The 26,267-nt window shown below is 48.8% G+C and overlaps 1 protein-coding gene across 5 annotated transcripts in view; it reads right to left on the minus strand.

Moving 5' to 3' along the window:
• LOC149367362 (receptor-type tyrosine-protein phosphatase mu-like) overlaps positions 1-26,267 on the minus strand; it is a 264,042-nt gene that overhangs the window by 160,309 nt on the left and 77,466 nt on the right. Inside the window, exon 1 of one of the 5 annotated variants that reach the window (XM_089555367.1) lies at positions 6,014-6,355. The exons of 3 other annotated variants lie outside the window; for them this stretch is intronic. The gene's annotated coding sequence lies outside the window, so the exon portion shown is untranslated. Of the gene's footprint in view, positions 1-6,010; positions 6,356-26,267 lie in introns of those variants that run through there. One more of the 5 variants, XM_089555362.1, reaches the window with a different exon arrangement.

Raw genomic sequence — 26,267 nt, forward strand, 5'->3', positions numbered from 1 at the left:
GAGATGCTACTAGACGCTATAAAGGAACACGCAATCCTTTACGACAAGCGGCAGCTGAACTTTAAAGACGTGTCACATAAGGAGGAGCTCTGGGAAAAGATCGGCAAAGAACTGGGAGTGAGCGGTACGTACAATGGCTTTTATATCTTGCTTCACGCCGATACACGCGAGAATCGTTTTTTTTTTTTTTTCGGATGCCAGTGTAGTACGTTTCGCGTTGTTCTCGTTATGCTGTGAACTTTTATCCCTTGCATGCGGACCTTGCGCGATCGTGTACGACGCATGCTCATGCCGCTGTTGAGAGCTCTGTTTTCGAGTGCCAGTAGAGTATACGTTTTGGCGGATACAGTATACGTTTCGCGTGGTCTTCCACTTTTGCGCCTACGGGAAGGATGGTTGTTTTCGCGCCGCTGCTAGCTTTTATACCACGCATTCGGACTCGCGCGATCGTACGACGCATGCATTACGCACTGAAAAACCGGCGCACTTATTTTGCTTATGCCGCTGTTTGCATCTATCGCATGCACGCACAGCTCGTGCGAGCACGCGCGACGTACTTTCGTTACTTTGCTTGTGCCACTGCCAGCTCCTGTCCCATGCAGGTTCAGCTCGTACGAATATCTTGGAGTGTATATCATCACGGCAGCAGCGCTGGGCGTTGCGTGACAAGCTCTGGGGCGGACCGTGAGCGCGATGCATTTTTAGCGATTTATTTCGTGTCGCGAAAGTCGAATCCCAAATATTGTTGAAAAGTGAAGCCAAGGATCTTGATGTGGCTCCGCCGGGGGATCCTCTCAATAATCAGTTTGATTCCTGTACCAGCTTGGTTTTGTGCGCTTACGAGCGTGTACCTTCATAACACCGAGGAAAATGTGAGCGCCCAGTTACCACATCTGAACTGTACAAAAATACAAATACAAAATGCCTTTATTTAAACATCATGTGATGCTAGGAGGCGCACCCAAAAAAGAATAACGCGAAACGTACTACACTGGCATCCGAAAAAAAAAACGATTCTCGCGTGTATCGGCGTGAAGCAAGATATAAAAGCAATTGTACGTACCGCTCACTCCCAGTTCTTTGCCGATCTTTTCCCAGAGCTCCTCCTTATGTGCCACGTCTTTAACCAATGGAGTAATTAACTTTTCATTCCCTGCAGTTAGCATGCATGTTTGTATTGAGATAGTGACATGTGATGAATATTCAATTGTGCACAATTTTAGTAACGCGCGCGTGTCCTGTGATACGCACATCTAAATTTGAGTTTAACTTCATGTTAGATGGACCAGCTTAATTTATGTGAAACAGGCAGCTTCCTTTCATCTCGTTTAGTGGAACTGGTTGGTTTTAAGCGGAACAGATGTGATTTATAGTTCCACGCCGGTTATGTGGAAACCAATTACAGTCAGTTCTTCGAAGGTTTAGAGATGAAACTTGGTCCCTGCTCGTGGGAGGTAAAGGTCATAAAAAATTCTCCTAATTACCTTATAGGAAAGGACCAAGCAAAGGACTTTCAATTTTCCTTTGGGCCTACAGATGTCGTTTCGTAGATACATGGGATCATATTCTCGAAAGGCGCACTAATGAAATAAATGCCAACACTTCATTTCTATAAACATTCTTTTATAAAATCTCCAGTATTAGTGCTCGTATTCAGAAAAAAAGACACGAGATTACGTAAGGCGATACCCGTAGATCAGCGCCTCGCGCAGGTTATCAGGTGTGGTGGAAATTTTATATTGCTCTTACGAGCGCACCCACCACCGCTACCGCCGCGAAGCTGGTCTTTCTTCTGCCTTCCGCAACTCTTCCAGCATAGCCATTACAGAGTTGCAGGGAAGAATCGAAACAATCTCCTCCTCCTCTGAAATGCTCGCCATTCTGCGATAAAACGGCGCAAGACAGTGTGCAGCCGAACAACCAGCGACAAAAGCGCGCGAACTGTCTGCAGGGCTCACGCGCGCTCTCGCTTCGTTCGCGAATTCCCGATACCGGAAAAGAAACTGCCATGAGGTCTCGCTGCTTTCGTGAAAAAGCGAGAAGCAGCCGCAGTTCCGCGTCGGATCCGCCGTCGCGGGTGGGGTAATGAGAACAGCCCCTTTTTTTCCAGCGAAGCGAATCCGCTTCGCTCGCCGGAACTTTGGTGTAGTGTGAACGCGCCCTTACTTCGGGTAGCAGCTGTTACTAACTCAAATGGTTAATAACTGCTGTTAACCTTCCCGTTACTAACTAGAGTTACTTAGAGGGTGGTAACATATGTGAAAACCAGTTACTACCCCAAAGTTAGTAAGTACTACTACCTTTTTTCTAAGAGTGCACAGCACACGGGCGCCTCTTGCGTTCCGCCTCCATCGAAACGCGGCCGCCGTGGCCGGGTTCGAACCCAGGACCTCCGGCTCAGTAGCCGGGCGCCCTAACCACTGAGCCGTCGCGGTGAGGAAAACTAAAAAGCATGCAGTCGCTTTTTATGACGGTTAGCGCGATGACCGCTGCAATGAGCGAAGCTCTCAATGCACGCCGCGAGGAGTCGACCTCCCACGTTACGCTGCGTCTACGCCGCATTCTTTAATGCGGATGCGTGGAAAATCAGCTACTGATAAATTGCACATACTTTCTGGCATTTACTCGTTGCGAATAATGAAGTAACTCGTTTATTTGCAAAAAACTGCTGCACTTCAGATACAGGTTGAAAAACGCTCGTATCTGGTATAATAAAACACGTTGCGGGGCTACTTGATGATGCATTTTCTTTCCATCAAATTAAACAGCGCTACAATACAGATGGATGCATCAGCGCCCGTCCTGTAATGCATTAATATGTATTCGGCTAAACTGTAGCGCTGTACTATTTCAAGAAAATAAAATGCATTTAGTTTCTTGAACAAAATGACAGCGTTGCTGTACAACCTCGCAAGCTTATTGAAAGAAAGTTAGCTTTGCCGTTAAAAAAGGCTTAAGCTCATAGTGGGGGCTTTCTAAGCTTGCACCTTCAAATTAAACGAGGGATTATTATGGAGAGTTATCCATATAGCAAGCCGACAGTTCAACAAGCACGAGCTACTTGATGCAGCCTCGCCCCCTTGGGACGGTGCTCAGTGCAAGAAAATGATTGCTCTAAATGCCACATTTTATGTCCAGCTAGCAACGGTTTCAGGGAGGTGAAAGTTCGCGGAAAGTCTCGAGCCGTTACTGACTATAAAATATGGTGAGAAAAAAAATACCGAGGGGACACCTAGCGACATTATTTATTTATCTATTACAATACCCTCAGGGCCCGCAGGGCGTAATAGAGGCGGTGGGTGAGAAAAAAAAATATGCACAGTCAAAAGGTCAAATATCATGCAGACGCTTGTCCGATGATATGCTTGGTGACAAGTAGCTTGAGAGACAAGACGACAACCCATGCGGTATGTGTTGTCGTCTCTAGCGCTACAGTATTCTCATCATGAGCAACCGACTCGCCCAAACATCCACCCCTGTGGGTGATGATTAGAAAAACGCCTGCCATCTTCGGGCGAGCGCCACGGTTTCTTCACGTGCACGACTGCTTCCTTCCTCTTCCCTGCATATCGGCCTACTGACAATAAAAGTGGGTAGTCAGCCCATTGTGTGTCTTCTTTCTCGTCCGTTGTCTGCCAGCGCTGTGTTCAAAGGAATGGTCTACGCCCAGCATCGTACCTTGCTCAAGTAAGCAAGATGTTGGTCTATACTTTAGGCCTGCCGACAGGGCCAGGTCGTGATGCAAGGTGTCCTGAATACCGATCCCCACAGCTCGTTTTCGACCTAGGCAAATGCGCACGACCCAGCGCTGAGTGTGGACCTTTTGCGACGCTTGTAATGTTTAACCGTGATCAACTTTTTCCCAGTTTTCTGTTCTGCACTGCCACGCAGCTCCTACTTAAATTGCTTTTTTCCATTCAAAATGGTTTATTGGTTTGGTTGGCTTATTGGGGTTTAACGTCCCGAAGCAACTAAGACTATGAGGGACGCCGTAGTGAAGGGCTCCGGAAATTTCGACCACCTGGGGTTCTTTAACGTGCACCGCCATCGGACAGCACACGGGCATCTAGAATTTCGCCTTCATTGAAATTCAGCTGCCGCAGCCGGGATCGAACCCCCGCGTCTTTCGGGTCAGCAGCCGAGCGCCGTAACCGCTGAGCCACCGTGGCGGGGCCCATTAAAAATGACTTGCAGGGCTATCCAGAGGGGGTTTCAGCGGCGCCTGCAAAACGCACTGTGAAAGAATCGCCTAACAAGTGAATTCACATTTGCCCTCACCTGTAATGTCTGCACCTTGAGGTAGTAGTAGTATAGTATGAAGGAATACCCTTCTGCTTATCTTTCCCCAATTCAAACACGGAGTACACGACACTATCACAAAGCTCTTTTAAAACCACATTTTGCCCAGACGAATTCGTACAAGTTTTCCTTTTTCCCACGCACCATATCCGACTGGAACTCATTAACCGAGCCAAATCAACCCTAAAAAACCAGACTTGCGTTCCTCAGCCATGTTTCCTATTGCGTACTATGTTTTTTTTTCCCCTGCTTTGTCTTGGACTGCTGTATTGTTGTATTACTGCATTATTGTTGCTGTATTGTTGTATTTTTGTTGCTCTAATTTTGCTTTTTTGAACCTGCCTTTCCTGCTTGGACCTAACCATGGCCTGCAGTATGTACATAAATAAAAAATAAAATAAACGCGCCCATCGTCGATCTGGCGCATTCTCGCTGTCTCCAGAGCATGCCCCGTCCAAGCGGGGTCCTCGCATCGATTACCCGAACGCTCGACTGACTTAATGGATGTCAAAAAGTTCACGAACTCACTGCCCCGTCGTACCTGGAAGCGGCCAGTAAATACGATCAATCATGACCAGGCGACCCACTTGCAAGGGAGATGTCCGTTTTGTTTGCGGCTTTCGAACAACGTCCCGCGCTCGATAGCGAATGACCGTAAAAAGCAGCGCGCCTTCGACCCGCGCCGCTGTTGCCGCGCTCAACTCTCGGAGACCGCGTTGCCGGGCCAACGGCGGTCGCAAGAAGCGCGCTTCAATGGCGGCCGCTTCAAAAGTTGCCACACAAAGCGTAAAGGAAAAAACAAGTTGCACGCCAGATGGGCGAGTTCGATGGCAGTCGGCTTTCGTGACCGCCGAGCTCTCTTCTGCACGCGAATCACGGTTAGCTCGGCGCGTCTTCTTTTATCCGCCCATTCGCGCTTTCACCTTGAAACAAGGCGAGGGAAAACAGCTGGACACTCTGATTTATGCCTAATCGCGGCATTGCCCGGTTCGCCGCGGGCTTCCATCTTTCTTTCGGTCCGGTCTAAAGCTGGACGCGGGTACTGCGCTGCGGAGGCGGTCGCAAACGAGCGAGCCGAAATTAGAGACACGCAAGCAGCGCAGCCGACGCAGGGCCAGCCTTTCAGCGCGGACTCAGCGTGGCAGATAATCCCACGAGAGAGACAATGCAGCGGCCAACAAACACGCCACAGCTTGGGGCGCACGCGATAGTAGCAGTCGACGGCAGGCGCGTCATTGGGCAAAGCCACATTCGGTCGACGATCGCTCATGCACGCGCAGACACAGAAACCACGAAATGAACAAGAACGCAGATGTAGACATTTTCCAGCCGTTACGAGGAGAATGCGCCAGTCTACGTCGCGCATGCAACGACGTAGGAATGCACGCATTTTTTTTTTTAAACAATAACAAGGAGCAACGTTGACAACGTTGAAACTTGGTTCAGCGCAAAAGACGAAAACAAAGAAAGGAAACGACACACACGGAGCGCTCCGTGTGTGTCGTTTCCTTACTTCGTGTTCGGCTTTTGAGCTGAACCAAGTTTCAACTATGTCCCACCAACTAGCCCAGCACGAAGTTTTGTTAACGTTGACAACACACAGCCCCTGACGACGAACATAACGCGAGGGTATTGGCATTATACCCTACGTAAGGATGAAACACTAAACAACAAAAAGACAAAAAGTCGCAAAGCGGTGAAAAGGTCTCACCACCTATGCGGGTGTTCACAGGCTGATGTAGAATGCTTCTCCGAGGCTCGAAACCAGGGTGGCACACACACCACTCGCGCAACTTCCGGGACACGGCCACACGTTCGGTCTCACTAGCAGACGACGCAGCAACCTGTACGCGTCATGGCGCGCTCACTCTTCGACACGAGGGCTCTTCATCGTTGTATTGGTCTACGCTGGCGAAAGTTCAACACTGGGGACGGAGGAGACAAGCCGCACGGCGGGGACGTCGCACAGAGGCGGCTCTCACGCCGATATGATACGAACAACACGCACAAACGCGCCACAGCCGCAGAATCGCAGCGCGCTTGCCACCGCTGGGTAAGCGTCTGGCGGCTGCCCGCGGCGATCTGTTGCGCGCACTCTATCGTACCTGGGCGTGGGCGAGGAGGAGGGTTCCCTCTCTCTCCCGATGCCCTCCGCCCCACTCTGGGCGGCGAGTGACCCCGTTTCGGCTCCCTTCCGCCTCCGCAGCTCTTTTTCCCTCGCAGAACCGGTGCCCCTCCCACCGTCGCCGTCTGGCGCGTGTTTCGCTTATTGCTGCTGAGCGCTGCTTTCCTCGCGCAGTGCAGTCGGCTTCTACTGTCCGTTCTCGACTGCGTTTCCTTTATGCGACAGCATTTCAAGTTGTCGTCTCGCAGAAAATTAGGCTGTGGCTTAGCTCTGGTTAAGCCTGGATATACAAGCGAAAAGCTGCAGTTACGCTTGGTTCGACGTCATGGCTATCGCAGTTGGCGCACAATGCACTGGGAGCACCACGATAACGGTGGAGGCGTTTGGCCGTCCACACACTGCCTGTATGGAGGCGGAGGAGGAGACGGAAATCGGCGCGGTTTGGTTTAATGGGGTTTAATGTCCCAAAGCTACCCAGGCTATGAGAGACGCCGTAGTGAAGGGCTCCGGATAATTTTGGCCACCTGGGGTTCTTTAAGGTGCACTGACATCGCACAGTACACGGGCCTCTAGAATTTCTCCTCCGTCGACATTCGACCGCCAAGGCCGGGATCGAACCCGCGTCTTTCGGGTCAGCAGCCGAGAGCCGTAACCACTGATCCGCCGCGGCGGCCAAATTTCCTGAATGGCCTAAAGGGTTGTGACGTCATGAACACCGCCAAACTTGAAAGTATGAGGACTGGAATGTTCCAGTTCCTTCAAATAGATTGTCATATGGGTTATACTACCCGTACCACTGATCCACCTTAATTCGCACCCTAATCCAGTCCAATGCAGAATCTAATTCCCGCTAAGCCACCTTATTCAGAGTAAACCACCTTAATTAATGTCTGATCCCACCTCAGATCACACTTGGTGTGCATCGAAGAAACTGCGCCAAAATCAACAATTCAAGAAATCTCGCAAAGCATGTAGCTCGCTGCAAATAATGCATTCCAAGATTCGAGGAAACCGCTATAATCGGGCATTTCACAGAGCGGAATGAAAGAGTAATCTTTGAAGCATACGAAATGGCACGGGCCGGTTCCACGGTATTCGTATGCAATCCGTTGATAGGGCTGACTCGCAGCGAGATTCCATTGTTAACAAGCAGGGCGATGGAAAGCGGTGGTACACGGGTTACGGTTTCATGAATGGCACTTAACATCGTGTTTTTCATACGTGCTTGTACATTTCCTCTTTGTATGCGAGTATATAAGGAGAGCAGTGCAGTTAATGAACAGTTGAAAGTTCGCGCACGTATCTACCTGTCTTGTCCCGTTTTTTTCTGCAATTAGTCCTTGTGCGTAAGTACAGCGCGCCAACCTGAAGATGACAAACGAATTAGCCGTTATTAGAGCATTGCTTGATCCCAACTACCTTAATCCATTTTTGAGGGTGGTGGGCCTGCTTCCGAAATTTTTATGCGTGGGCCAACTTCCAAATGAAATCGCATTCTTTTTCCAAACGAGGAACCAATCAGGCACACGATAGTATGGACGCCGGGTCACGGGGGAGTAACAGGCAACCAAGAGGCGGACAGGATAGCTCGAGGGTGCACTTATTACCGAGCATCCAAAGTAGGCGACCTCGAGGGGAACGAACCTGTACCCTCAAGATTATTCGGCGATACTAAACTATTACAAGGGCTGCAGAAAGCGGTATCCACCACCACACAACTCCCTGAGCAGAGAGAACTCTGTCGCGTGGAGGCAGCTACAAACGGACTCGTACCCGAACCTACTCAACAAAATGTATCCCACACAGTACACTGACAAATGCCCTTGGTGCCAACAACCACCCACGCTGTACCACATAACGTGGGCACGCCCTAGGATAAGCGTGGTACCCGTTATAACAAACCCGAGTGCGGAGCAATGGAAGGGGTACTCTCCAGCGATCGCCGAGTCGACCAAGATGGTCTGATTCGGCGAGCACAACTGGCAGCAGCTTCCAGCGGAGTCCTGGACTAAGGGCAGCCGACCTTTGTACAAGTAGATGGACGAATCCATCTGACAGCCGCAGAAGAAAAGCAAATCTAGAGCTTAATAAAGTTTTTCACACTCCCTCGTTTTTTTTTTCTGTTTTTCCCCACAGTCCGGGAGAGAGGGATCGATAACCCCGACGAGGACGAGAGATCTACTGCGAGCCTCGGCGGCTGCGTTTCGCACGAACCGAAAATGGCCGTTACGGCAAGGCCCCGCGCCGCCTCCTCGGCCAAGCTCCTACGTCACTACCGGATGAGGCGGAGAGCATCAACGCTGCATCAAAAGCGCGAGCACTGCACCGGCAGCTCCCCTGCATGGCTCGAACGGCAGCAGCAACGCTGCGTGAAACCCGAGCGTTGCACTGAAAGGAATACTTGGTTTAAGCTAGTGGGTTGAACCCAGACATAATTGCACAAATGCCAACTCCATGGCGCGAAGACACGGGGAAGAACACACAGAGACAGGACTGGCGCCGACTACCAACTGAGTTTATTTTTTCTGTGAAAACGCCACTAATAAACCACACTGGAATACACAAGAGGGTTCAGCTTGCGTTAAGGACAATACAGCGAGCTATGGAAAGAAAAATGATAGGTGTAACGTTAAGAGATTGGAAGAGGGCGGAGTGGGTGAGGGAACAAACGCGGGTTAATGACATCCTGGTCGAAATCAGGAGGGACAAATAGGCTTGGGCAGGGCATGTAATGCGAAGGCAAGATAACCGCCAGTTCTTAAGGGTAACGGAGTGGATTCCAAGAGAAAGCAAACGTAGCAGGGGACGGCAGAAAGTTAGGTGGGCGGATGAGATTAAGAAGTTTGCGGGGATACAGTGGCGGCAACTGACAAAGGACAGGGTTAATTGGAGAGACATGGGAGAGGCCCTGCAGTGGGCGTAGTCAGGCTGATGATGATGAGTAGAAAGACGGTGCAAAGGATTAGATGCACTCGCGAAGTCACATGAGCAGAGGCTGGTTTGGTTTATGGGGGTTTAACGTCCCAAAGCGACTCAGGCTATGGGGGACGCCGTAGTGAAGGGCTCCGAAAATCTCGACCACCTGACATAGAAGAGTACACGGGCCTCTAGGATTTCGCTTCAATCGAAATTCTCCCGCCGCGGCCGGGATCGAACCCGCGTCTTTCGGGTCAGCAGCCGAGCACCGTAACCACTAAGCACCGTAACCTGATTCGCTATATAGGACTAACAGGGCGCTGCGTTAATGAGCGAATCAGGGAACATGAACGAAACGTAGAACAAAAAAAGAGGGCCCAAATTTGTCGAAACATATCAGATCCTGTCGTTCACGCTCTTGTGAGCCATGATTCTGATCTGTGCGGATCCTTGCCAGAAGCAGCAATATCAGAGCCAGAGAACTGATAGAAGCGTTGTATATCAGTAATAAAGGCAGTGCGTGTGTTAGCGAAACTACTGTATCTTTCTATCAGGCGGAAGAAAAAGTTCTTTGAGCATTCGTTGTCACAATGATGCGTAATTTTGTTCCTTGCGCAGGCGCTGGCTAAGTGTATATATTGTATCTGGGTTCTGCAAAATAAACTAGTTGTGAGTGGCGCGCTGTCCTGTTCTCTTGTCTTGTGTGTGTGTGGGTTTTGGCGCCTTTACTTTACAGTTACAATTGTTAATAGCGTAGCGCCGCCTCGCGTCCACGACTCCAAACTTCCCTCTAACAGACACTTGTAGCGGTTTGCGCATTTCCTATGAACGAAAGTATTTAAAAAATCTTGAAAAATGTATCTGGAATTATAATATTTACAGGTAATAATGCTAAAAAGACGAAACGAACGATGTTGGGTTATAGGCTGGCGCCACCTCTCGGTCCCTTATTGAAACAGACAATCGCAATATTGTGGAAAAGTGCGGGACGCGTTGGTGATGTCATCAATAACGACGCTTGGCTTTGCACCAGTGCGACTTGTGAGCACGACTAAAAAGTCGTCTACGTAGCTAAACAGCGTAACAACTTTAGGGGTCAGCAGAAGCTGGTCATTAATACGCTTTTAAACTCACGAAAAAGATATGTCGCTTAATACTGGGGCAAGAGACGACCTCACGCAGACACCGTCACGCTGAACATAGAACTGGTGGTTGTAAAATATGGCAGTCGATAAAAGATAAAATTGTGCAAGTGCTAAAATATCTTCACAGGTGATGCCTCTTACGTCCTGAGATAACAATTCGCCTTCTAAGTCGATATTTTCTCTAACGTCAGTAAACATTTCACCGTGCGGGATATGGAGTAGTACAAGTCTGAAATGTCAATCGAAAAGGCCGAATGCGCTCCTGGAAGCCAACTTCTTTGTTCCTCGACTCCTCCTTTAAGCTTCGGGCAAGAAACTGGTCATCAAGAGCTAGGGTCCGTAAAATGGCTCTGATAGGGCTGTCTAATGAAGTTGCACTATGCCTGTGATGTTAAAGGATGCCGCTTCACGAATATCCTGCAGCCAGCATTGTTTTGATTAGCTTTTTAGAAGCATAGTTATCGGCAGTGAAAGTCTGATTTTTATCGTCTTCACATCTTTCCCTCTCCTCTCGTCACTTTTGAACCCTTAAAGGTCGGCGCTCCTCCGCCACCCCTCCACTGGGGGCGGAGCTTTCTGACCCGCCGGAGCTGCCTGACAGTCGAAAGGATCCAACCAATAGCCATGTTTGAACATCTTAGTATACTCAGGAGCAATGCGACGAAGGAGGGTGCGAGCATATAAAAATTCGCCTGATATTGCTTGCAAACTTTCTCGTGTGATTTTGGGTTGTCGGCTGCCTGTGGAAGTGTTTTCATGACAACAGAATGCAATGATTGAGCGAGTTGATATGCCCTCCTCGGAAGGTGTTACAGAGACCCTTTAGAAGAATGGCCTGAGGGGCGAGTTGGTGCATGATGAAATGAACGCTGGCACAACAAGGACACTAACAAGAAAGGGACACCACATGCGCACACTACCAACTGTTTATTACGCAGAAAGGTGACATATTTAAACACAGAGCTCAAGCATGAGACTCATCGCATTATCGCTCTGAACCCAACACGTGGAAAAAAACTAGCAACATCATCAGGATAACAGACAAGAAACCTTTAACCCCTGCAGATAAACTAACTGATTCTGGTAAAAGACATAATAGGAGGCCATCTCTTAGCAAAAGCAAAAGCCCCTTTAATTGGCGCTTGATACATCGGTGGGCTACCGGGACCCTTTCTAAGAAGCAATGGTGCGCAGCGGGCTTGCTAGCGAGAAGCGAGTACCACGTGCGAAATGGAAAGCAGACGAAGCAGACGACCAACCTATCTCCTGGTGTGCTCAACAGCTGGGCATCTCAGTGCCTCTGTTCCCATGGTCGGTGTCGAAGATTCGCTTCGGTGCCGTGGCCCCGCGCAAAGCAAGATTGTCTTTCTTGGCTTCTGCGGAGCATGTGAGCTGAGACGCAGCCTGTCCCGCGTCCTTCTCTTTTTTGTCCGTCTTGCGAATGCGTTATGCTCCTTTCTGAAACTGTGAACCAGCTAGCCCGTCTGCAACTGCTATTAGACCCTCACAAGGGGCTTCAAAAACTGCTACGTCTGGGCCTAATTCCTTCCTCGGTGGCTATGAGTACGTGGTGCACACTCTCTCTTGGTCCAGAGAAAACTCGCACGTACAGAGGGCAGAACACATGCCTAGAACGACCGAACTGTGTGTTCAGTAGATCCCAAAGCAGCTGCGACCAGGAAGGCAAAAAATGACGATTAAAGCCTATTAGTTTAACAGCACATGCTTACATCCAGAGCATCTTTAACCAAATGTTATCTCTAGATATCGCGTGTTCATCCCGAAACACGCCCAGAACATGTTCTAGACAAGCGTTTTGCCCTCTGTACCTTTGGCCAATCAGAGTGTTATGCTGGGCAGTGGGCAGACGACTCAACTTTGAACGTGGTTTGCAGAGGAGTAGACAGCGGCGCACTCAGTTTCGACGTCTTTAGCGTAACACACCACGGAGCCATTACTTGATCACGCGATATAACGTGACCGTCGCGTCGCCGTCAAGTTATCGATCGGTGACGTGTCATCGTGACTTCTCGTGACCGGTCCCGTCACTGGCAGGGAGAGGCCGCCCAGCGCCCACCCAGCACCCACCGTCCGGAAGCTGCACCAACCCACGCTCATTCGAATCACCAACCGGAATCCCAGGCTGCAGCGGAACAAGAAAGCGACGGCGAAATACACTTCAAAGACGCAATAGGAAGACAACCAAATCAAAAAGCAAAATTTACAACCAACACTTCTAACGCAGGTATGTCCCATCCCATCCTTTGACTGCCAGCGCATTGGTTGTTTTTTTTTTTCAGCCCTTTGGCATCGCCTCAGCCAGGCCTAATGCAGCTAAAGTGGAATCGTTATAACAAACCCATCCTGAGGGCCCTTCACACGCCGCTGTGGCTCAGTGGATTCGGCGTTCGCCTGCTCATCACAAGGTCGCGAGAAGCTCCAATGCCGGGCGCATATTATACGGCGGCTCCTGTGTGCTGGGCGATGTCATTGCACGTTAAAGGGGCACAGACAAAGCTTTTGCGTGTGCATTTTCTTCGCTTGAAAGTTAAAGTATAAGTTCTTGCCTGTGCGTTTTTTTTCCCCTTGGAAGAGGTCTAATACAATAATCAAAATGAGCTCGAAACACTATTGCGAATCTTGAGTAATTAATTACAAAAGATTCTTTAGTGGAAGCTTTGCTCTCATGCGGTGCGAGCTCTGGAGTGCCCCTTCGCATCATGGTCGACCGGCGGACATGCCACATTCGTGATGTCGTGGCAAGCATTGGTTGTTTCTGTGAAGAACCAGCGGCATTGATGACGTCACAGTAACTGGGGCAAGTGCACTCTGACGTCACTATAGGTGCGGACAGAAATGCCGAGCGGCTCCTCGGGCAACATTCAAAATAATATTAAATGATGTTCCGCTCAACTCCAGCGACTGAAACTTGCCAGGAAGCCTCTCCTTAAGTCCTTGAAGCAAACCATATTATTGTTGCGTGTTCGCAATTTTGTGCCTGTACGTCCTTGAAGAACACCAGGTGGTCGAGATTAGTCCGAAGCCCGCTGTTAAAGGGCAGCTGCAGCACTTTTTTTAGAATTTCGCGATATTCAAGGATTCAAGTCTATAGAGGCTGTAGGTAAAGCATGCCAATTGTTTTTGCACTAGCATTTAAAATATTAACGTAATCGACGATTCAATTTTGCGCTTCTCCTGAATGCACTGGAGGGGTGCAGGGAAACATAGCGTGACGTCACGGAAGGTATGATTTCAAATTACCGCTGTCGTCCGCCACTCCCTGCCCTGACTCGTTAGATGCTGACAAACAACTCTCGGCAGGGTTTGCCTTCGGTGGCGTTGGTTTTTTCCTTCAAAGCAGGCGTTTGTGCGTTGGAAACGTATCAATACCTTCGATGACGTCATCATGCGCCCCCCCCCCCCCCCACTTGGCGGCGTTGTGCGCTGCGGAGAAGCGTGAAGGGCGTCCGGATTTTAATCGACGATTACTTCACTGTTTCAAGTGCAATCCCAAAAAGACGACTTCACATGCTTTACCTGCAAGTTTCACACATTGGACCGTCTTAATCTCATTGATTTCTAAAACCTATGCAGTATCCCTTTAAGGCCGCCATTAAGTAAATGTTTCACTTCGCGACATTTTAAACCCCTCCATTCGCGAAATTTACAGCTTTTAACAGGCGGGGCCACAGGGGTCGCAGGGCGCTCTTTAGGTCCAAGGATGGCGAATATTCTGGGCTTCTACCTGACGTCAGAGCGATCCGGGCGCAGGGGACGGGGCGTTAACTCCTCTCGCTGGCTAGTGCCGTGGGCCTTGCTTAAGCTGTGTTGGACTTGAAAGCCAGCATTTTCTGGCTCATACGTCTAGCGTATCCTAGCTGACTACGAATCATTGATGACATACACAGACCCCAGATGGGGAATCGGATGAATATGTACTAGAAGAAAAAATGGGAGAAGAAACTTAAGCTCTGTCTAAAGGGTATGATGCGATAGCGTTACGAGTTAATTTCCGTTCATGAAGAATGTCATTCCAATGTTTACATTCATAGATCCCTGGCTGTCCTCATGTCCCTCCTGGCGCAGCGGTACAGCGGTTAAGCGATGCGCCACTGCCCTGCGATGGCAGGTACTCACAGTCGCATCAAAGCGTAGCGTGTCATAGGGAATCGAAACGACGACCTTTTGTTCCCCAAACCCTGACTTCTTGAAACTTCAAAGGTTCATTACGGCCAAGCTAATTAATTGACGGAGGGCATTCGAAGTGGTTGTCAAACGATTTGTCTTCTTGCGCTGCATACGTTGGCATCAAAACGTAGATATCCTGATCTAGAGAAAAATTTGTACCGGATATAGCGAAGATGGCTAATCACTTAAAATAACTGCACAGTGGTGTAGTATGTCGCAACTCGAAATGGGTTATAATGAACACATCGGATATAGCGAAGGTGTAACATGTCGTAACTTAATATCGGTTATAACGAACACACCGAATGTGACGAAGGTGTAGTATGTCGTAACTCGAAATCAGTTATAACGAACACATCGGGTATAACGAAGGTGTAGCATATCTTAACTCGAAATCTGTTGTAACGAGTATAACACCAAAGAAATGCACGCAATGAAAAATCAAAAGCTTTTCCGAGAGCTCAGCAGGAAGGCACAAAGGCTTTTGCGTAGCTGCAGGTAAGGGGACTTAAGTGCTCCCTCTCAATTTTTGCGGCTTAGTTTACCCATACTATGTTTCTGCAAGTCGATGCATGTTTAACAACACAGCTTTTCACTGGGTAAATGCAAATCTTGTTGTCACTCATTGATTTTTGTCAACAGCATTGACAAGCATTGACAGTGTTAATTTCATTGACACTAGTCGAATGCAGTCATCAGCATCCACAGTGTTGACATGGTGAAGTATAAATTTTGTTGATACCCGTTGAATGCAGTCAACAGCATCAATATTGTTGACAAGGTAAGTATAATTTTTGTTGACTACCGTCGATTGAATTCAATTGCATTGACACTGTTGAGTGAGGTTTAATATAAATTTTATTGACTGCCGTTGACTGTGGTCAATAAGCATTCCGTTTTTGATGAATAGTTGTTGATTTCATGTGCGGTAAACAGTTGGTCTGCGAAGTGGCGATGCTCGTTGTTGTAAGGGTAGCTCTCGGGACCGCCTGCTGCCCGTGATTTTTTGCGCAGAATTAACGCCGGCGGACGGCGCCTTTAACGCTACCTTGATAATACGGTAAGAATAATTCTCACTACGCTAGCTGTCCAGCCTGCACTCAGTTTCGCTGGTCGTGCAAGTATGACGCGCATAGCATACACACACTGCAGTTCATCTGTTGCGGTCGTGGTGAATAATCCCATATTAAAAAAAAAAGAGCACATCAAGCACCGTACGATTCGTTTCGGTCCTAAGAGGTTCTTACTGCACACTTCGTTTACAGAAGAGTAAGGAAATTTTCCTGGCTCTAATGTACTGAAGACAACCTTCCCGACGAAAACGAACTGCCAATGTGCAAGCCGATATCGTGAGTGCGCACTGTACATACCGTCGGCTGAGGAGTGCAAGCAAGCTAGGTGGCAATTTTATTTGGTTACTGCAAATGACCACTGTCCGACAGCAGATGCTTCAGACGTAGTCTCACAATATGAGGTATTGTGAGACTACGACTATTTCGTTTCGCGTTTTTGAAAAAGACATGGCGCTATGAGTACACGCACAAGAAGACGAGGAGACGAAGGACAGGCGCCATCGTCTTTTTGTGCGTGTTCTTGTAGTGTCACATCTTTTTCTCAGAATATGTATCATTGTAAGAAGCATTTGGCGGCAAAAACGCAATGCATTAGAGGTACGCCACCATCATCATCAGCCTCACTACGCCCACTGCAGGGCAAAGGCATCTCCCATGTCTCTCCAATTAACCCTGTCGAGTTGCGGCCACCGTATCCCCGCAAACTCCTTAACCCCCTCCGCCCATCTTACTTCCTGCCGCCCCTGCTACGCTTGCCGTATCTTGGAATCCACACCGTTACCCTAAAGTTCAAGCAGCTATCTTTCCTTCGCATTACATGTCCTGCCCAAGCCCACTTCTTCCTCTTGATTTCGACTAGGATGTCATTAACCCGCGTTTGTTCCCTGGCCCAATCTGCCCGCTTCCGATGTCTTAACATTACACCTATCATTTTTCTTTCCATAGCTCGCTGTGTTGTCCTTAACTCAAGCTGAACCCTTTTTGTTAGCCTCCACGTTTCTACCCATAGGTGAGTGCAGCTAAGATACAGCTGTTGTATACTTTTCTCTTGAGGGATACTGATAAACTGCCATTCATGATCCGAGAGAACCTGCCATATGCGCTCCATCCTACTCTTATTCTTCTAGTTATTTCCCTCTCATGATACGGATCAGCGGCCACTACGTGCCCCAAGTAGACGCATACCCTTACCACTTCGAGCACCTCGCCACCAATTGTGAACTGCTGTTCCCTTGCGAGACTGTTGAACATTACTTTGGTCTGTGGTACACCACAGAGCCGGCTAAATGTTGACCTAAACATTACGCACAAGTATTTGCAAGAGCAGAGAAAGCGTGTACTTTGCACGCGCTCTTATTGCGATTCGTATTCGTCGCGTCGCATAAACAGCTTTGAAAGGACAACGACCTCTATATCTCATGATGCCATGCTGTGCTGCTCCAACAGTGCGAGCATCGTGCTTCCACGCACGACCGTACGTTTACAATAAATTAGGCTTGTTCCTTGGACGACAGAGAATCGGTGTGCGTCATGTAAGTAGTAGGAATCCCCATCAAAGTCTTCTAGTAGCTACAAGAACCAAGTCAATTGAACGGGATTGTCCATTCAGCCACCGCCTATGCGGAAAAGCTGAACATAATGCGATTAGAAAGTGAAGCTAACAGCTCTTTCCACTAGGAGGATAGAGCTACTTCGCCAGTTTGGCGCGCCCATGAGAAAAAATGGTGTATAGAAATGGAGCAGCCAGTCATACCCGTAGTACGTCGAAAAACACCACTAGCGTCTAAGTACCAATTGCATACTAAATTAAAAACCTAGTCATTCACATCTCCCGATCCGAGACTGCGGGCAGCGATTTTTAAAAATTATTTCTAAATTATAGGGTGCACACAGAGCTTTCAAATTTCACTGCAATACGAACAATGACCGCGCCTATATATCTGTTGCACTAGGATATGCCAGTCGGAATCATTTCAGGGTCCCTTTAAAGTTTTAACTATTCCTGTTAGTCTCTTAATTTATAGAGAAGCGCACCGTTAGTAATATCTATATCAGTTTTTAGAATTTCGATATCGTAGTTGCCCTCTTCGCTGTGGCCCAACAAAATTTGGCTTCATTGCGTCAAATTGCACGCCCTTTTTTAAAGCTTATAAAGAAAGCAACCCCTGCAGTGCGCGTAACTCGTCAAAATAGACAAAATTTGTTGGGCCACAACTGACTTATGTTTTCGGAAGGCTCATATGGATACTCTCAGTAAATAAGGAGACTAAATAATTGAAGAGACCAACAGTAAGCGCTAAGTATAAGTTTACCAGCCTACTAGTTAGCACGTCTTAGCTGTATTCTGATGCACCATACCGCTGACATTGCTGTGCTGAAAAAAGCGGTCAAAAAGCCTATGTTTGAACATTGCAGAACATCTTAGATGAAACACCCAGCACCATGCAACGGGACGTGGATGCGCCTCCGTGCGTTGCGGAAAGCTTACGACGAGCATAGAGCTGCATGGTCACCTAAACACAAATACGACAGCAACCCTGTCGAGCCTGGCTTCTCTAGACAACAGATGGGTAGTTTTTCGTGCGCGGTGCACATGTTTCGAACCTCTGCATTTCCTTAACGGTTATCGTGTTTCCAGACGTAGCTGACAGTACGGAGACTTTCGCAGTGACAGCTGTTAGGCCTACGTCTCCCGTTTATTAAGGCGGAAGCCTTCAATGTCTCATCGTTGTAAGCAGCAGTTGTCGACAGAAAATGTCACGCTTTTCAATTGGTGGAAACGGTCGTGACGTCACAGTGCGCGAATTTCAAACGGGGGCACTTTGGCTAGTAACCATACAACCAATTGAAGGGATCGTATAGTGATGCTCCAAGTAAGTGGAACTGAGCTTAGTTAATTGCTTAATTACCCAATTAGCCTAATTAGCTTTACTAGTCAGGCCATATAAATAAATAAAAGCGATTAAGAAATTGGTCGAGCTCAGGAATCGAACCCCGGTCTTCGGCGTGAGAGACGAGCACGCTATCCACTCCGCCATTCCAGCTCGATGGTTCTGAATGAACAAAGGCGCGTCTAGTGAATACGGTGTCTTCACTCACTCTCATCCTCCTCCATTCCCTTCCGGCGAGGTTTAGGTGTCCACCGACAAATGAGAGACAGATACATTTCCTTTCCTCAAAAACCAATTCACCGACGAGCGAGGCGTAGAACCGAATGGGCGATGGCGTTATATGGACTCCTTGGCAGCGTTGCAAGACGCTGTCGCGTTCCACTCTTAGGGGCGAAGCTTAACATCTTAACCACACATCAGTGACCACACTTTAGGTCAAATAAGTGCCCCCCTGAATTTTGACGGGTGTCCTCCGAGATATATGAGACAGTTACTGCGTAATTTCCTTTCCTCAAATACAATTTTCATTTTCTTCATTAGGACTCCTCTTTATCTATCTTCTTTCACTCCCACCTCCCTTCCTCTACGGTGCGGTTCAGGTGTCCACCGAGATGACAGAGAATTACTGCGCCATTTCCTTTCCTCAAAAAGCGTTGCGTTCAAAGGGCAAGGCATCGCGCCGAACGGGTGGTGGCGTTCCATGGACTCCCTGGCAGCGCTACAACGCGCTGTCGCGTTCCACTCCTAAAGGCGAAGCTTAAGCGTCATTAATTAGCAGTTGGTTAGTATTCAGGCATTAATCAGTAATTAACAATTAATTAGTGATTTGCCATCACTTAGTAATTAGTACTCAAATATATGTGACGCCACCAGTGCCACAGAAACAGCGAAGGTGGTGCGGAAAACGCTTCCGCCTCTACCCACTTTAGACAGTCAAAGTGCCCCCTGAATTTTTCAAATGCGTCATTGCCGTTGGCGAAACACAGCATAGTGGGCGCGCCGCGCTAATTGGTCGGAATGGAACGACGTCGCTCGAAACGTGATAACGATACGCCTCGCTGATTGGCGACGATCGAGTGACGTCAAGTATGACGTTTTAAGAAGTCGCCACGCTGACTGGCCACAACGCCAATCGTATTGGTCCGAACGCAAGCGCGCTGCTCGTGGCGCCACGTGAAAATCACTAGAGCTTACCCATGGCAAATGATTCCCCGGCGCACAAGAAAGAGACGCAGACTGACAGAAAACGCACCTCAAAGCTTCGTACTTCAACCAGTTTATTTGCACGCAGTGCGCTCTCATTACAAGTGGCGTTGTTGCGATTGTAGCGACATAAACGCACCAGCCATTCTTCACTCCCAACCAAAGTTACTGCACTGGCTTTTCGCACCGCGCGAGCTGGACGCTGACATTCGCGCTGCCAGAACTGCAACCGTCTACATACAAAAGTTAGCGCAACAGACGAGACAATCACAAGAAAAGGTGGACAGGACAACGCGCTTACTGACAACTGATTCTGTCTTGAAAGAAACACGTAATATATAGGCACACCGTCACACCAACCATCAGCTGCAGCAAACGTCAGAATGATGTAAGGGGTCATAAAAGCGATAAAAGACACAAAGACTAAAATCACGACGTAGCTAAAAACGATAAAAGCGGTGGAAGAACATTAAAAAGCATGAAACGCATCCTTTCCACCTTTCTGGTGAATGTCTCGTGTTTTGCGCTAACTTTTGTACGTAGAACTATGCACCGACTAGCCCAGCAACGAGTGTTACTTGAGTAACTGTCCACTCCAGAGGAGAGCGGCGAACGGATTGGGCCGCGTGAAGCGTGCGCAGTGCGTTGTTGCTTCTCGAAATGAGCAAAGAATGCGCCGACCAACGCAAAGAGCGAACGAATCAGGACGACGGATAAGAGAGAGGGGTGATGCGAGGGAATCGCCGTTGCACGCGCTGCGATTCACGGCCGCGCGAATGCACGCGCCGTGGTCGCGGCGTGCGTGGTGCTCCACTTGGTACGCGGAGCAGAAAAGCACCACTGGCTGCTGCACGCCCGGTTTCCTCCGGGTGAAAAGCACTGCGAGGAACGGGGGATGTGCACAGCTCGGTACCCGCACCGCTTGAAGGTCACTGGCCTGCAATGGCGCCTGCGGCACCGGCCGCCACAGTAAAGAACGCGATGGCATTGAAGTTGTCGCTATCCGAAGAAATTCTGGTTTCTCGGTGCACTAAAAAGCCCTCGCTGTAAACAGAGGAGGCGAACGGATGCTGGCGATGCTGGCCTTGTCTTTTTTGCGCGGTTTCAAGATGTATTCTAATACTAGTCAGCAACTAGCCCGCCTTTCTCTGAAGGCCTTACTGAAAGCCCTACTTGAGTAAGGCCTTCGACTGCCTAAACCATAAAATTCTTCTTGGCAAGTTATATCCATACGGCAATCGTGGAGAACCGCTAATGCTGCTTGAGTCCTACCTGAGTAGCAGAAGACAATGCGTATCCCTAGACAGCCAACAATCTTCTTTGTTACCTATTGTCTGCGGCGTGCCGCAGGGAAGCATTTGGGCCCCGTTCTTTTTAATATATATGTTAACGATTTAGTGGAAATTGACAAAACAGTTAAATTTTTCATTCATGCCGCCGACAGTAGCTTCCTAATTACCGGCAGTGACCCAAACACACTAGTTGTAAAATGCAATGAAATATTTCGTAAACTGTGCATATGGTCACAGTCTAATTTTCTTAAACTTAATGCTAGCAAAACCAAAGCGATATTATTTCGTGCCCGAAATAAGATTTTTAAGATGAACAGTACACTACGATATCTAGGCCGACGTATCGAACTTGTCGAACAACATAAAATTCTAGGTGTAACGTTTCACAGCGATTTGAGCTGAAACAATCATATCGGTCACATCTGTAAGAAACTTTCTGTCATTGCTGGCGCGCTATCCCGCTGTCGAATGTTACTGGAGGTGAAGGTCCACATTTCTGGAGGCGAAGGTCGCACTAGCCTGCTTCAGTCTGCGATTGTCCAATGAGCTGACGACTGAAAGACCTATGCGCCCAGGTAGCTTTCGCCACTCCTGGACACTTCTGTCCTCGATAGTGCGTACCTAATTCGCAAGGTAGGCTTGCTGTCGGTCGGTGGAGGTAGTGGTGGGGCTGGTAGTGTCAATGTATAGGCTGGATTACCCTTAGTGTGTACCCTTAATCAAGTGGAAGAAATGAGCTTGGGCAGGGCATGTAATGGGAAGACAATATAACCGTTGGTCCTTGAGAGTAACGATTCCAAGAGAAGGCAAGCGTAGCAGGGGGCGGCAGAAAGTTAGGTGGGCGGATGAATCAAGAAGTTTGCGGGAACACGGTGGCCGCAACTGGCAAAGGACAGGGTTAGTTGGAGAGACATGGGAGAGGCATTTGCCCTGCAGTGGGCGTAGTCAGGCTGATGATGATGATGATGATGATGATGATTATGACCCTTAGAGTAGCCTGTTGGAAATTTCACCGCGTGAGTCACTGATTTAAATGATAGGGTCTCTACCACTGTTCCATAAAGCCACTCTCCTCTAAAAACTTCATAAGTGATCGTGAGGCTGATCGCAGCTCAGTTCATGAGTCTTCAGGATACACGAAGCGAGAAGCGTCGTCCAATGGAATGTTCAATAGCCTTAGGTGTTCCTGCAGTGTCAGCGCGAAACGCCCGGCCGTGTGCCATCCTCGGCTGACTCTTCCTGTACAGCGGGAGAGTTCGACGCACGAAGCACCCCGCACTGCGCGGGGATGATGCAGTACATAGAGTTTCTTACTATCACCCAGAGGGAAAGCTGGCGGCGCTGCCCTTCAGCCACCATGAACGCTCAAAGCATCATGGGCCGGTGAGCTACTTGTTGCGGGACAGTCGTATTTTTTCAGCAACGCGAAGTGGCACCACTTAAATGTTTCATTCCGAAAACGCTGTTCGTGTATGCGCAGACGCCTATGGCGCGAACGCAGTGTGCAAAAACCACAGTATCGAAACCGCAACGACACACGACGCCAATAAAAGGTTTCACTTTTCCGAAATGCCATTAAAAAATGTCTTAATGTATCTAAGCAACAACATTTTTTTTAAAACATATTTACTTTTAAAAATGCGCCTGTTAATTACGAAATATTAGTTTTTGTAGTGCTCATTACTTGGCCTATAGGAAAGCTAGTCATCTCTTATTTTGGGCAAGCTTTGCATTTACATGATTTTGTGCTCATTTGTTGCAATGATTAGACATGATATTAAATGTTAGGGCATTCTTTACTATCGAACAGCGTTCATTTTTGCATTATTTTTAGGCCAAAAGTTGCAGTTCTGCATTCAGTAGCTCACCGGCCCATGATGCTTTGAGCGCCCATGGTAGCTGAAGTGGTCTTGAGGGGCCTCCACGCAAACTCCCATAGAAGGGGCGCCAGCTTTCCCTTTAGGTAATAGTAAGAAACTCTATGGATATAGTATGTCCGATCTATACAAGTTCTTGTGCCCCACGACGGCACAGTCCATTGGCTTGCAACGCGGTGGAACGAAGGGCTGTACACGGCGGGGCACACAGCTCACCTCAGCGAGCACGACTGTGGGGGCTCAGTCTGTATATGCGTCGCCGTGTCGCCAACGGAACACATCTGGCAACCAAGCGTGGTGGTGCATCCTTGGCGATGACGAGTGCGACGGGTGGGAAGCAGACCAACCATATTGCAATTTTCCCTTATAAAAATGGCCTATAGACAGCCTATAGACTTCTTAATAAATTTGTTGACTTCCTATATATATTGCTTTTTGTCTATTCGTACTCGATAGTCTGTCTATAGGCAAAAGTCTACTCGAAGTGTATGGCAATAAATCTATAGATTGTCTATAGACTGTATGTGGCATTTGTATTGCCTATAGACTGTTCGCTAAGACTTGTCTATAGACACTCTATAGAGTGTCTATAGAGAGAAGTTTATAGACACTCTATGGAGTGTCTAAAACTTTTTTTGTAAGGGAATTATGGCCGTATCCAAACCAAAGCGGCTGCTGCTATTCCATGAAAAATTCAGGGGACACTAAGAGATCTCTCACGCGCAAAAACTCCTCTTTCGATTAGATTCTGCCTACATGTCCACATATGCGGAATTAGTCATTCTTTACTATAACATTCAGAGATCACTGTGGGTCCCACACCATTCCTCATAAGACCAGTGAGTCCTCACCTCACCGGTGGCTGTTTCAAACACAGCCACCGGTGGAGCTTGTCCGGTTCAGGTTACTATTCCCGAACAACCTCTTCCGGCCAATCACTGCGTTAGGTGCCATCTTCCACGGCGGGAAATTTGCTCACAAAAAAAATGGATGACGCTTAAGCTTCACCTTTAGCAGTGGAACGCGACAGCGTGTTGCAACGCTTCTAGGGTATTACTCAGCGAAAAGTAGCGGAAACGTACTTTGCTACCCGCTTAACTGCGACTTCTGTAATTTGCATGCTCATAATTACTAATATACATCACAGTACGTGTGTGTCTAAAGCACCATTCAAAGACAACACCGTATACACTAGACGCGCCTTTGTTCATTCCAAAGCACCGAGCTGGCGTGACGGAGTGGTTGTTGTTGGTAGTGGTGTAAAACATTTATTTATACTATATACAGAGGTATTGCTTGGACCGTGCCTGAAGGGCCCGGCCCTCACAATCACTAGGAGGGATCCCTAGTCCGGGACCCTGTGGCCTCCGCGGCGGCCCGGGCTCTTGCCACCAGGGCTCGTTGGTCCTGGAGAGTTGAGCAGCCGAGCAGGGCAGCCTCCCAGTCCTCTCGTGCTCGCCTCGCACACCGGAGGCCCAGGTTCGATTCCCCAAGTCGACGAATTGCCTACTCGGTTTTATTTATTAATGCCTCTGGGATTTCTCGTTCACGGCCAACGCCGCCGACGACGACACCAGCTTTTCTGCCACTAGGGGCCCTTATAGCGCTATCGCGTTAACAACTCCCCTGTGCTGCTTCGTTTCGGTGGCCTCCGTCATGCAGAGACTTGCAAGGTATGCTAGGGAGCGCTACCGATTTACTGCCGCGCATGTTTGCACTGCTTGTTCGCTCACGCCCAAAGCCGCCGCCTTTATCATTTCGTTAGTGGCTTTATCATTTTGTTAGTGACGCGACATGCAATAGCACACTTATCTCGATCATTAAGGCCACGCGCAACTGCTTCCACATTTTTCTAGAATGTTGTAGTGTCTCTTGGTTCTTTATCTCGAAGGTTATTTTCCAGCTTTAAATTGAGCGCGTCCGAGAGCGGCAGGCATTCTGTCCGACGACCGCCGAGCATGTTTGTTGTTATCGCCGCCGCCGACTCAGTCGGCTCTTTGTGGGCGCAGGTCTACTCAGTTAGACCCCCCTTATGTAATACCCCCAAAGTGGGGTCTTTAAGGTAATAAAGTGAAGTGAAGTGAAGTGAAAGAGTTTTGAAGCGAAAAGCTTCTCGTCAACACCGCGCTTCGCGTGAGGCGGAGGCCAGATTTGCCACTTCTGCGCATGCGCGAGTTCGCCGCGTGACGTCACTGGAGAGGCGCAAGTGGTCGACGGAGCCGCCGCCGAGCGCGGCTCCGCCGGTCGACCTTCTCGGTCGTTCGCGCGCTCTGCGCGTGTTTACCGAGTGTGCGTCGGCGCGCGCTCGGCTTCCTCGTATGACGCTACTCGCAGCCGCGTGTTTACCACAGTTACTACGCATGCGGAAGGAGGGCTATATATAACGCGCTTGCCTACACCGTTATCGTGGTGCTCCCAGTGCATTGTGCGCCAACTGATGATGATGATGATGGTGATGATGATGATAACAACTTTATTTTCCGTCAGATAAGGAAGCCTATACTCCCCGTCCCCGGCACGCAGGCCTTGGTGACGGGGGCCGAGACCTCCGCGATTAGAAGCAGGCGAAGAGGTCTTGATTCCTCGCGGCTTCTTCCCCCAGGCGGATGGCTTGTTGCTGTGAAGCAGGGGCCTCGCTCCGCAGCAGGGCTTCCCAGGATTATCTACAATTTATGTTTTCGTTAGCCCCTGGGGAGCTAGCGCATTCCCAGATTATGTGGTCGAGGGTCCCTCTCGCCCCACAGTGCTTGCACTTATCGTTTTCTTTATCTCTATGAACATGATATGCCCAGATCGGCTTTACGAAGTTCACAGCTTGGAGGCGTCGCCATGCGATCGCCTCCCTGTTGTTTAGACTTTTATCCGGTGGTGGCACCAGTCTCCTCTGTAACCTATAGTTTTCAACAATTTCCGTATAATTTTGCAGACGCTCGTCCATGCTCCGGCAGTCGGGCGGCTCCAGAGCTACCCGGAAGTAGAGAGCTCGGGCTAACTCGTGGGCCGCGTCGTTGCCAAGAATGGACGCGTGTGCGGGAGTCCAAATTAGGCTAACTTTTCTCTTTAGCTGTCTACTGGCCAGAATCCTTGTCGCTTCCGGCGAGATCCTACCCTTTCCAAAATTAGAGATAGCCGTTTTGCTATCACTAATTATAAAATTAGCTTCCGTTCTAACGCAAGCGAGCGCTGTCGCAACTTCTTCAGCTGTTTCCGCGTTGCGGCCTCTAATGGTGGCTGCCGATACGGGGACACCGCGGCCGT

This window comes from Amblyomma mixtum, chromosome 1, assembly GCF_055824585.1.
Source record: "Amblyomma mixtum isolate Tamu chromosome 1, ASM5582458v1, whole genome shotgun sequence".
In the NCBI taxonomy this organism is placed as follows: domain Eukaryota; kingdom Metazoa; phylum Arthropoda; class Arachnida; order Ixodida; family Ixodidae; genus Amblyomma; species Amblyomma mixtum.